A 13,774-nucleotide genomic window follows, 5' to 3' on the forward strand; every position below is an offset into this window, starting at 1 on the left:
CAACACCTAAAGTTCATCTTTGACTCATCTCTGAGCTTCCAGACATTTAAAGCACTGCAAATCTCAATAGTCTCAGTTAAGGCCAGCATTCATGTTTGAAGACTTTGTGCTATTGCTTGAACAATAAATTCTACTGTCTACCAGAAAATCTTGAAGGACTATGTCTGGCTATCACTTTGTGACCTTGAGCTCAGGATCATTTGGGGTATTTAGGAGGTCAGCAGTTTGAAACTCCCCAACAAATCCACATCTGAGTAGCTCACAAAATGTTAATAGCCTGTGGATGTATAGTACTTTATCTAGTCCAGAGGACTCCAAAGTACTTTGGTTACTCACCTTTTGACAGTGGTGAGCTTCGTTGTAGCCACAGCAGGCCTGGGACAGACTGACAGAAATGAAGCTGCCATATAATTGTGCACCATGTGAATGAAGCTGGCAAACCACCAGTAACAAGACTAACTCCTAATTTATCTGCCAAATCACCTTACTTTGACTTAGTCAAAGTTCAAATTAATATCTGAATGAGATGCCGTGTCATGACCTTAAACAGGCCAGTCAAAACTGAAAACCCTCCAATGTGGCAGGACTGAAAGAAAAGTGGACCAAAATTCCTTCAGATGGATGTAAAGAACTAAATGCCAGTTACAGGAAATGTTTGATGGTTGTTGTTACCGCCAAGACCGGCCCAACCAGCAATTTGGTGTAGAGTTTTTCTTTTATACAGGAAATCCTCGTAAGAAAACTATGTTGCGTATTTACTCAGGTTGTTTTTGACATTAAAATTTGATGATCTGAAACATTAAAGTGCCACAACAACATTTTGAAACTTTAATTTCCGTGCTCAAAAAAGTGTAGAGAAATTCCCAGGAGACTGGGAGTATCATTAAAGTATCGCATTGTTTTGATCTGACTGCCGTTTGAAACAAATCAAAAACCTAATCCACGCTTGCATCCGGTTGTAACATAACTAATGCAGATATTCTGTTAGAGGAGCACGATTCCTGTTGGCTCCAACACTGCAGCAGCTCAGCACAAGGTCTGACACATCTGTTCCTGAGAAATTCATGGAGGTTTGGGCAGTGGAGGTGTTGGTATGCGCTGATTAGAACAAGGCTGTCTTTACCCAAACGTCGGGTCCATAAACTGTTTAAGAAGGAGGCTGTTGCCATGGTTTTCTGCTGCGCTCCAATCAGTCGATTTTGACCACTTAGCTTTATTTATTCCTCAAAAATAGAAAAAAAAGCCAATGCCTTCTGCATCAACCAACTGTTGTACCCCTTAGACCAATTGTTCTAAATCCTGTATGTACTGAATTGTATTCGTCGGCAGGATAGCGAGCTTGGATGATGACTCGCGCCTGATTGGATGAGCTTTGGAGAAAGAGCCTTTACAAGCTGACACCTTTGGCTCATGTGTGGTTTGGAAACTGAGGCTTTGATGAGAGATAGAGATTGCCATCATAATAGCCTGCTAGCACAATCTTCATTGTGTTTTGAACCTCCAGCTAGAAAATGCATGCTCGCCATATTTTTTTTGATCTCCCTTGAAAACACATTGTCTTTTTAAAAAACTTACCTAAATGACACCTTCAGGCAAGATGCGATAAAAGTAAGATAAGATTAGATATTTTTTATGACTAAAATTGGCTTTTCACTGATCCTCCATGTCTGTTCTGTTTTGTTCTTTCATCCCATCAATACCCCATCCCCCTTTTGTATTTCTCCCTTCTTCTTTTCTCGGCTTTAATAACAGGCTAAAACTCTTTCTCAGATCTGACAAAGCCAAAGCAGCTCAAACATGAAGCAGCTCCCAGAGGTAAAGTCACACTTGAGGAGTGGATTGAAGCTCCCCCTGACTGTAAGGTCACAGAGTTTGTCCCACTTGTAGGCTAAAGTCTTCTTCTTTGGTGTTTTACTGTCTTGTGAGCTGTTTGTTTTACCCTCTTGCACCTTTCATGACAGGAAGCCGAATCCCTAAATTGGATTACTGCTAATTAAATACTGCACACATGTCATGCTAATGGAAAGAGGTATCATATCACACCATTGCCAGACTTCATCTTATTATCTCAGTGATTAAACTCTTCTTTGACTTGTTTACCAGTGTTTACTAAATATTTATTTAGTGATTTGCAAGATCCTCTTGCTCCATTGGAATATCATCTCACTGAAAATATCAACAGTTCAATCTTTAATTTGAAGACCTTTATTAAAAAAGGGGATTTTTAAAAGTTAGAATGATTTTTTTTCTTCAGTTAAGAGAATCCAGGAACAGTAATCCATGACTTCCGGTTGCAAAATAAATATGACGAGTCAAGTTTTTCTAGCTACTCTGAATTGGGAAAGACGAGGGAACATAACATTCACGTAAAGCAATTGTTTGTCAGGAAATTGATGAAATGATTTAGCTACATGCCTGAACGCGTCAATCAGAGCAATAATTAATTTAAGTTCCTACATCTTTCCACAAACAGAATCCCCAAAGCATGATGCTGTGTGCATTGTTCACTTTAACTCTACTAGCATTCTTCTCATCACCAGTTACACAAACATATAGTTGTTTTTTTTACTTCTTTTGAAGTTGCCCAGATTTACATGAGATAAACTATTTTTAAGTTAAAAATATTCTGTAGGACTGTTTTGTTTATGGATCAGGTCCACCATAACTCCTTATTAGAGCTCTTCAAGATATTTTTATTTGAGAATGTCTTCATGTAGATACAGATATTTAGTAATTAATTATCTTGTACTTTGCCAACCTATCAATAGATATTCTTTTAATGTTAAAATAAAGTGTAATATTCAGACACTGACTGATAAAATGTTGCTTCTTATTGCTTTACACTGATTTGCACAATTTTTTTTTCCTGGTTGCATATTTTTAATCCAACATGTTTTGTTATAAAAACATGAAAAGGGTCATGGTTAGAGATATGTATTCATCCACACTCACCTGCCTCAGTGGGCTGCACACAAAGCTCTCCGATTTCCACAGGAAATCCTGTCATGGATTCTGTCCTGACTCTTGTGTGCTTAACTGAGGTCCTGACCTGACTCTCCAGACATTTTCTGGTCTCCAGGTGTGAAAAAGGATTTCGTTTTTTTTTTCAGTCCAGACCACATAATGGAAATATGGCTGATAGGCGTTTTATGTTTCACAGAATTTCAAATGTTTGCTTCAGATTTAGCTGATGACCGATAATATCCTGCATATTAATATGAATATGTTTTAACCTATTAGCTAAAATATAAAACAAAAGTGTACATTGCTTCAAATAAAAAGGAAAAAAAAAATTCATTACAGATGCATAAATGTTTTTATTTCAACCTTTTTCATGCTGAATATTTTGGCCACATCACTTCTCCTTAAAAAAATTATTTACTGAATATTTTTTATTCCTTAATTTCTTTCTCATTGATTGATTTATTTTGTTGACTTGCTGTGTCCAGGTATTGTTTTCCTCAGTTACTCTCTGTCTTTCTCTGTGTGACCAGTATGTGGTGACACAAGGTGACGTGTGACTGCACCGTGTGAACCTAATCACTGGACTTTTATTGGGCACCAAAAGGGAAACCATTAGTGAAGTGCTAACATGCAACTCACTGCTTATTTATGGTAGGAAAAAACCATAAAAGACAAACAAATTTGGAATTTAAATGGCACCATTTAAATTTGAGCAATCTGAAATATTTAGTTAATTATTTTCAGAGTTGTCTGTTTGTGACTGGATTCTTTTCAATAAACTAGATGAGTGAAGCAATTACCAGTTTTTTGTTCTGCAATTGGGACATGATGATTTTAGAACTCAACAATATTTTATGAAAGAATGATACATTTTTTCTTCCACTATAGTTTGCAACACATTCAATTCAGTTCAGTTCAAACCAGTGCTTTTTTTAAATTAAATTCAGATCAACTCTAAGCTCAGTTGTTTTTTAAGTCCTCAGGGGAAATTGATGTTATAGTAAATAAGCATGAAGAATAATTACACACAAAATAAAAAACAGTACATTGCATGGTACATTTTGTTTTTTACCTGATGCTAATGTTTCCAAACCCGGAGAGGAGATAAAATGTCTGCACTGATTCATTATAAAATATGTAAATTAAGTTAATCAATGACTTATTGATCTAAAACTTATATAGTTTTCTCAGACTAAACAGTCATTTCCGACTCTTTTCTTGAAGTTCTCTGTAAATTTGAACCTTTCAGTTCAGCTCTGTTCAGTTTAGTTCAATAATGCCAAATTAGAATAAATGCCGTATCAAAGCTTTTTACTACACAAGCAGGTTGAATTCATGTCAAATTATACAGATCAAATTTCGGTTAAAATCAACTCAATTCTCTATAAGCCAATCAAATTACACGGCAGTCAGATTCAAGTTAACCTGGTCCAATGGGAGCCTAATTATACAACAACACATGATGATCTGTGTTCTTCGGACCAACTTGTGACTCAGTTGGTTCGAAGAATCAGCTGAATGCATCAAGTTGCTTCCAACCGTCTCCCATCTCAAGCAACAGAGAAAAGAAACAACTGTGTTTGAGCAGAAAGCAGAAGCGAGCTCAGGATGAGCGGCCATCTGTTTTTATCGTTTCTGTCAAGCATTCACATGACTTGTTACACACAAATTATTCTGAAATAACTCCCGCTTTCAACTGAGTTTTATTTTTATTATTCTATGTCGCATTGTGTTCTTCAAATGCTGAATTTCCTTCTTCAAAACCTGCACACCCATGTGCTCATTGCTCATATTTTTGTTCTCATGCCTTGAGCTAAAGAAGACAGAAAGCACAGACTGTAAAGGCAGTGAAATAATGACCAGTCTGTCCTACCATTTCATCTGTGGCCTCCTGCGTGGTAAGACACAGCTGTCATTGGGATTGTTGTTGTTATTACATTTTTAATGTTCTAAATAATGAACTGTTCTGTCTGAATGGATGGATGGAAGGCAGTGACATGGGGATCCAGTGATAGCTAAGGGAATAGGAGACTCCATATAACAACTTGTGATTTCAATAAATCTCCTCCTAAGACACGCAGGCATTCACACACAAACCCTTTGAAAGACTCATGAGACTTGTCTTCTTTTGTTTGAGGTCTGTAAATCTTTTTATTTTCCTGCTGCTGCTACAGTTTTGTGTGGGTATGAGAGCATTTGCATGGCTCTGCAATCAGTACTACTGTACTCCTCTACATATCAAAGCTGAGGTGGAGAACCATCAAGGGAAGTTGTCTAATTAACAACGCTGCCATTCTCACAGACACTTAACTCTGTTACAGTGTCTTCAGCTTCCAGGGTCTTTCACTCGGCAGCAAATGGATAAAACACAGAGATGAGTAATCTTTGTTGTTTGGAAAATACTGCATGCAGCTGGAGTGTTTTTCTTTTGTAGGAACTGAGAGTGTTTTTTCTTTTTTTTGGATTTCGAGGTGTTTGTGAGGCAAAAAACTCCTTCAAATTAAAACGAAATGTCTCACTGAGCACATCAAAAAATATGAATCAGTCAGAAGTTTACATCTGTTTGCATTGCCCTTAAGCAGCATGGCTTTTGTAAAGCATTTTCGGTATTCTCACACGCACTTTTTAAGCTCTGACCAGGTTTGTTGTGGGACTGAGATCAGACCTTTGTGATGGAAACTACAAAACATTGCCTTAATCAACTTTTAGTTAATTTGGTGGTTTGCTTTGGATCATTACCCATTTAGAAGACTCGTTTGTGTCCTGTTTCCATGACACATTTTCAAAACCTTTGTCTGTTGCGTATCCGTAAAACATTTGATTTACATAGAAACAGAATGAAAATGCTCCGTGGGAAGATGAAATCGTAAAAAGCACCAGAAACGATTAAGTGTTCATGCCATGTTTGTGAGGAGGTTTTGAAACTGTGTGAACTTTCTGATCTAGAGGAGTTTGGGCATAAATGCCCCAAAATTAACAGATTTTACTTTGACAATACACTTAAAAGTTTCACTTTGGAGCCTGTTGTCAAATCTTTGAATTCTTACAGTTTCTGTGTAAACAAGAGACCAAACAAGAGTTTTTCTGTCTTGACATTTTCATGTAAACCTGGGCTGATTTTCTTTGATTTTTCCACGACATGGAAGTTTTGCGTTGTAGTTCTTGACTTAAAACACATCCACATACATTTCTCTAGTTAAATTAAATGTTGTCAATTGACCTATAAGAAGATTACAACCTATGACATCCTCCTATGGGCTTAATGGGTATATGCAAACTTCTGGCCTTTGTAAAGTTTCTTCTTCTCACAAAAGATTATTTCACTTATTATTCTGTCATTTGGGGTCAGGGAACACAGCCAGCCACTTAACTCTGTTACAGTGTCTTCAGCTTCCAGGGTCTGCACACCCATGTGTTAATACTTAATACAAGTTAATACTTGAGATCCCTCTAAAAATACTTATAACTCCCTCTTTTAATAGTTTGAAACAACAAATATACCTTAATGTGCATTAATTGGTGCAGAGGAAACCATCTTAGCAGTACAGCAGAATCTGTCATCTGCAGTTTCCCCTATCTTTGCTCATGGGATTACAGCCAGTCAGTCCCAAGGAAAATAAATGGAGCTCCTGGATTGGCTGCTTTGCAAACACCAGCCAAAATCATGTCAAGTAGCCTTGCACACAGGTATTTCTGCTTCCCAAGCTGTATTTTCTTTAGAACATTTTAGATGTGCCCTATGGACAAATCAAATAGGCTGATTTTCCTGGAATAATTTAGATTTACTTTCCACAGAAAAATATGAGTCCTGAAATAGGCCAGTGGGCATTGTATAGACCTCTTCCATAGTGATAGTCTGCATAACAAACTCTCGGCATTTCCAGCATTTTGGTCAGAAGCTTCTAACTTTCCTCCAACGGACCAAATGTGTCGTATTTAAAGCTCAAACCTGAAAAACAGATGATTTTCACCCAATAATAGCAAAGCAGGTAAAAAAGAATCTATTTATTCATCTGGATTGGCAAAAGTTGTTCATAAATAGAAACTTCATTAAATTGTTAATATTTTGTACTTCATTTCAGCTCCTTGAACAGTTTCGACTGATAATTTCAATATGAAATATATATATTTTGTAGCTCATACTAAATAAAACTGTGAACATTTACAATGGGCTGGCAGCAGCTGACGGTGCGGCTGATGTTCTCTTCTGCTTGGGGGAGGAAAGGGCTGCTGGTTTGGATCCCGCTGGGTCTTTTGTCACCCTTGCTAATTATATGATCCTGTTGACCTTGTCGTTGCTGCCTGGTAACATGTTAGCAGTAGCTGGTGTGTCTGACCTCCACTTTAACTCATAACTAGATGCTCATTGGTTACAGGTTAAAATGATGGCAGGTGCATTTATGGAGGATGCATTTGCTGATTAAGATAAATATATATTTATGCTTTGTTTTCTTGCATATATTAATGGTTCATTATTTAAAAGAGTAGGGTTAGGCAGTCACTACTGCTTTGTGACTTTTTTTCATAAGAGTTTTGTAAACGAATCAGATAAATGTACAGAGAATTATATGACTGCAAGTCAGTCAAGTCAATTTCTTAAAACGTTGATAAAAGCGTACATTTACAGTTTTGAAAATTAGTACAGTGCGAACATATGAGGATCTCACTTGACAGATGCTCACAGGGTGATATCATGCTCGATCTTCTGGTTTCTCATTAACTGGGCTTCAGAACAGCTGCACTTGTGTCTCTCACTCAGAGCTGACAGCCGTAGCATGCCAAGTCTTAAAAATAATAATAATAATAAAAAAAACATCACTTATATTTCAGTGAATGTCATTAGAATTTCTTTCAGCGAACATGTGACACTTTTCAGATAAGTGTTTTTTGTGTTAACAAAATGGAAATCTTAATTTTGCTGCGCTAATTATAGCCTGCAGTCTGTTGCTAAGGAACCTAATGACAGGAGACAGCGGGGAGTCAAGAATCTAACCTTTGGCTGGATGGAGCCAAGAGGTGACATTTGGATTTCCTTCATATCACCTCTGCTAAAGCTCTGTACTAACACTCAGGCTGTATTGCCCTTTACAGTTGGACATTTTTACAACGGGCAGTTTTAGAAGCTGGATTTGTTCTGTAAAGACAAAAACTACACTGTTTAAACTTCTTTAAGACGGTTCGGAGCCCTCAATCAATGTCAACCGCTTTAAACAGAGCCGTTGTGAAAATGACAGTTCCCAAACGTGTGTGGGGGATGAATGAGTCATTCTGCACTTTGGAAACGTGCATCGGCTTCATATCTCGTCTCATGTGCTGTTAGTGTGAAAGATGTCATGGCTATTTTCATGATGCCACTCTGAAGGGCACTAATGTGCCGAGGGACGTCTGCTGTTGCCGTATGGCGCGAGCGTACCGTTATTTTCAAACGCTAGCCCACCAGCATATGCACCGAAAATTAAAAACCAGAATTTCTAGCTTCATCATGTATTTTAATGAGTGGATCGCTTGCTGAGATGCACCAATCAGAATTTTTTTGGTTGATTTCCAAACACAGATTTTACTAACTGTATCCAGCTCTTCTTCTTTCTGCACTTTTTTAAAAACTCAGGTATACTCTGATTTTTTTCGCTCTCAGATTCATTCAAAAATAAATAAAAGCCGCGTCCATCTTAATATTTTAGAGTATTCCAGTTGAACACATTAGCAGCAAAGGCAACATTTTATGAGAAAAGTTGCTTTAAACTTATTTTTTATTTCAAAACAAAGGCAGAGTAACAGAGTTGACCTTTTAGCTTCTCCCATTAACATATGATGATTAGTATTGTTAGCAGTGCTAACAATGAACAGCTGTCTGTGTGTTTCCCCTGTAGAGGAAGTAAAATCGTACCTTAAATTTCCAGGACTCACCAACATTTCTAAATAAAAAATCTACCTGTAGAATATGTAAAAGTGATAACTTTAATACATTTTTAACCTCTAGTTTTATAATAATCTTTAAATTCATAGAAAAATGTCTTCTGACTGGAAGTAATGATGTTTTGTAGTGGCCTAGCTAAAGTTCTCAGTTGAATCTGATAAAAGAGTCTAAGGTAAAGTTTAGGATGATGGGAAAAAATAGTTTCTAAGACTTGGAGCTTTGTGAGTAATTATAGGAAAGGAATTCCAAAAAGTTGATTATTGACAAGTATATAAGTCATTTTAATGTTGCAATGATTAACATTTAAATAATTTTTTAAAAACCAATATTCTTTTGACATTTTTTAATTAACTCCTGAAATACCCCTGTTTCATTTCCAGCAAGAAGCAAACCAATACATTTATTTAAAATCTGAATTAAAGGGGTATGACTAATTTTGACTTCAACTGTTGCTACGTTTTCTTGATTCATTCATTAACAACTTCCACTCCGAAGAGTGTCCAGTCACAGTGACCTGGAAGCGTCTCTGCATGGAGCTTTTACTGCTGGGGAAAAATTATATATTTTTCAGTGTCTGTTTATCCATCAGGACCAGACGTGTGTTAAATTCATCATGTTTTGAGGAACCGCTGATTAATTTTTTTTTTTTTTTCGTGCATCTCTAATTTCTGTATTTCTCTCTAAGCTCATTTTTACTTTTTGTATTGACCAAAGACGAGGCCGCTTTGCTTTGGACATTTCTTTGTGAGTGTCTTTCTGATCTTTCCTTCTGATGGTGGGGAGTCTCACTGTGTGTGCGTGTGTGTGTGTGGGGGGGGGGTGGTGTGTGTGCGTGTGTGTGTGTGTGTGTGTGGGGAAGGATTCATGGCTCAGCGCCGAAATAGTTTTGAAGTATCTGTGAAAAGACTCTTCTTAATCCGTTTTATTTGCTCTGCTACCTCCGTACCATTTGTCCATGCACAGCTCCAAACCCCTCTTCTCCACCCAGCCATCTCGGGGATTTAGTGTGGTGGAGCAGAGGTGGAGTAGCCCACAGACAGTTAAAAAATAGCCATCTGGCTGGGGAGGTGTGGCGAGGAGGGGGGCGTTTGGAGGTTTGGGGCTGAGGAGTCATGCTGGGCAATCAAAATGACGGACAGCGGTGAGAAGTGTTTTGCGGGCTCTCACATACATGCAAAGTAGGCAGACTTGTGAGCATTCACAGCTCCCTCTGGTCTCCAGGTAAACACCGACGGGCCAAGGTATGCGTGGTCTTTCCCCACCTCGGTGTGTGTGATTTTGTTTGTGTATGGTAATAGTGTGTTTGTTGGCACGCTCGTGAGAGGAAAGAGCTAGCTTTCTCGTGTTTACCCCAATGTCAGGGGCTCATGTTTTTGTGTGTTTTACAAGAAAGCTTGCCAAATTTATTTCTGTAGTTTTTTCTTTTTTATCTGTTTATTTTGCTAGTGATAGCTAAGAAGGTGTTTGAGCAGAAAAGCCGGGGTCAACAGGTGAATCAAACAGCATCCATATTTCATGAAGCATAAAAAAACAAGAATTCGACACAGACCAGATCTAAGGACACTGTGAAAAGGGTTTGCAATTGTTCCTCCTTGCTCTGAGCAAATATTATAATCCTATTCTCTTATGCTTTACATCTTGCCCTCTCTCACCAATGTTCACCCCAATGGCGGCCCCTTTCCCTTAGTGAAAAACCCCTTCGAATGTGTGGAGGCTTCATTTTTCACTCTCCCTTTGGGGCTCTGTTGTCAGAGAGCAATCCTTAGGAAGTCTTTATTTCTGCCAGGCAGGGCCTCTTGCGTTCCTCCACCCTCTCCCTCCGTTCTCATGGCTGTCACTCCCCCCCCCCACCTGCTGGGATCCTGATCCCAGCCAGGGCAGGGCTTCAGCGGGGGACAATTACTGCTGCTCCCCGGCTTTGATCATCTGACCACATGGAAGCATAACAGCTGACCACATGTTTCAACAGACAAGAAGAAGAAGTAAATAGAGAAAAGAGGAAGAGTTAGAATGGAGTGTGAAAGAAGAAAAGAAATCCCCTTTTTCATCTGAGCTGAGCCCAAACTTCGATTTCACTTTGGAAGCTTTAAGAAGAGTGAGCCAGAATGGTCAGATGGGTGTTTCAGGCTCTGTCTTTTGATGGCAGTTATTTATTTGGATCGGGGCAAACCGTACTTATTACGGACTACGTCTGGCTTCAACCTCAAATAAAGTTCTGTTTCAGTTCGCCACTCTCTCCTTTGTGGGCTCCGCCGACAGAGGAAGAGAGAAGCAATTTGAGGCAGCCCTTGTAAAAAGTGAGTGCTAAGTCTTCTGGTATTGTCAGCCAGATTGTCAGGGGGCCAACTGGGCTCTGCTGTTGTGTTCTGGGCACTGTGTGGCTTTTTCTCAACCCAGGCCTGTTCCATTCAAACTGCTTCCTCACAAAGTCATAAGCTTTTTTTTTTCCAAGTTCAGAACAAGAGGGTCACCTTGTTTAACTAGTTGGATTCACCACTTCGTTATATGTTATATCTATTGAGATATTTAAGTTGAAGGGTTAAAAATACCCTAAAATGTTCTGAACTGCATCCAGAATATCAGATAGCTTTAGGATTAAGTACCAAATCCCTGCTGAATATGAATTTCTGCAACTATTCCTCTCCACTGTCGCTACATGCATGCTCGGTATGAAGGACTGTTGTAAAGTCAACATCACAAAACAAGCGATTATCACGACTCGCTCGTCGAGGAGGAGTGACTTCTGCAAGTCAATGTGTCAGTTCAAACTGCTGGGTTTGCTCATACAGAAATATTTTAATCCACTTTCTACAATTAATTCAGCTTAATATACTGTTTGATAACTAGGATTAATTGGAATGCGATTAAATTAAAATTAATTTTTGGAAAGTGCCATGAAACGCCATGAATTGGAGCTATATAAATAAAGTGAGTTGAACTGAAATTAAACCCATGATTTAAGTAAATGTGAAAATCAAGGTGAGGCTGAGAGCGAGCGAGTGCGCAGGGTGTTTGCTTTTCCCCTGGTTTGTCAGGGATGGCTTCTTGGAGTGTCCCATTGTGGAGGAGATCACTTTACCACATTAAGGGTGCCTCAAAAGAGCCTCTTCAGCAACACTTTGGCCCAGCCTGGAAGAACGAGGCGTGTTTTGACTGGCCTGCCACCCTTTATTGTCACTACTCATGCCGACCGGCGGCTCGGTGCAGCCTCCGCTGATGCGCCTGCATCGCACGCGTAAACTGAGACTGAGGTGTAAAACCACATCGAGGTGAATATTGTGATGAAACTGAAAGATTGTTGCACAAGTCACATATTTCATGTGATTCTGCAGAGTTGCAGAATCACTTTATGTTTTCCCAAACCGTCTGTAATTATTGGCACCTCTGTTAAAGATATGTACAAAAAGCTTTAAAGCAAATTGGTGTTACTGAATCACTTTTCAACCCTTGCCCCTCATTCTGAGCTATTAACTCCAGGTTTCTAACGGATAGGGTGACCCAGCTTTGCAGAAAAGGTTGAGGGCAAAGGGTAACAGCTTTCCTGGCCCTTTAAAAACTGAGATTTTTCAGGTTCCCTCTGGAAATGAAGGGGAAGGAGATGTACTTATTGAACAGAACAAATCTAAATATTTCCTGTGTTACTACTCTCATGTTAGGTGTTTGTGTATTATGTGTGCTATGATTATGAGTTGTTGTTTAGCATACCAAATAACAAACGTTATTGAAAACAGGACAGATTTTACAATTGTCACAAATAAGCTGTGTAATTTAGTTAATGCTAGAGTATTTACTTAAGCACCTTAAAAATTGTAAATAAAAAAATTTATTTCCCCGTTTCTAACTAAAATAAAATAAAAGAAAGCAATGCATTGTAAAAAAAAAAAAAAAAAAAAGGGACATTTCCTCCCATACAATCAGACTGGCAACCAATATGCTCCCAGTTCTTTGAATTTTAAGACATGTCATCTGCTTTCACACAAACTGTGTTCACTGACGAGTTAAACGTTGGGGAGGGAATTACTCTAAGAAATGAGATTCAGTCTTTAAAATCCTGAGATGCCAACCTTTCATTGTTCTCACTATTGATAAGGACAAATTGAGATAGTAACTATTTTATTGGACTGAATAAGGTTGATGTACATCTGCCTTGCTTAGATGGCATGCTCTCTTGTCTTTCCTATTTTGAAGAGATGATAAGAAAAATGTGCTTCTGTGTCATGGAATTTTTATATCTCGGAAACATTAAGTTATGAATTATTAATGAAAAGTTCCTGCTACACTGATAGGGGGGTCAATAAATGTAGCCGTGGTGATTTAAAAATATTTTGTTATTTTATTTTTGTCATAAGTGGTCGACCTGTCTAAACTCTTTGCTGTGTTATTGTGCTACTACAGTAGCACCTACATTTACTGTATATGTGTTGATCAGAAGTGAAAACGAATGCCGAGTTCATCGTTCGGTAAATTGAATAAAAAGCAGTTTGTAAATGATCAACTTGAAACATCCATGAATTTATATCACTTAGATGTTTGAATAAAATACTCACATTTAAAAGATCTTTGAAGATGTGCATGTTGATTTTGTTTTCTATATTTTTTTATTGCATATAAATGTTTTTTTTTTGCATTTATTGTGTTTTCCTCTTCTGACTTGTGTCTGTTTTCTAGTACTTTCTATTCAATTCTACAATTTTCCATCAAGAAAATTATTGAGCAACAGTTTTCTTGACATCGAGCTTTAAATTGTTGATTTATTACCCTTGTAGTTCTATATATTATCTTCTCATCACCTAATCAGTTCTGTTATTCATATTAAGTAGGAGGAATCATTTTACTATTGGATGCAATGCATTTTAAATTAATATTTATAGTAACTTGCATTTTTTAAAATTT

At 38.0% G+C, this 13,774-nt stretch overlaps 1 long non-coding RNA gene across 1 annotated transcript in view; it reads left to right on the plus strand.

The window, feature by feature from the left end:
- LOC129360410 (uncharacterized) overlaps window positions 1-13,774 on the plus strand; it is a 110,026-nt gene that overhangs the window by 22,201 nt on the left and 74,051 nt on the right. The window lies entirely within an intron of this gene.

This window comes from Poeciliopsis prolifica, unplaced genomic scaffold (assembly GCF_027474105.1).
Source record: "Poeciliopsis prolifica strain line A6 unplaced genomic scaffold, Auburn_PproV2 SCAFFOLD006, whole genome shotgun sequence".
NCBI lineage: Eukaryota > Metazoa > Chordata > Actinopteri > Cyprinodontiformes > Poeciliidae > Poeciliopsis > Poeciliopsis prolifica.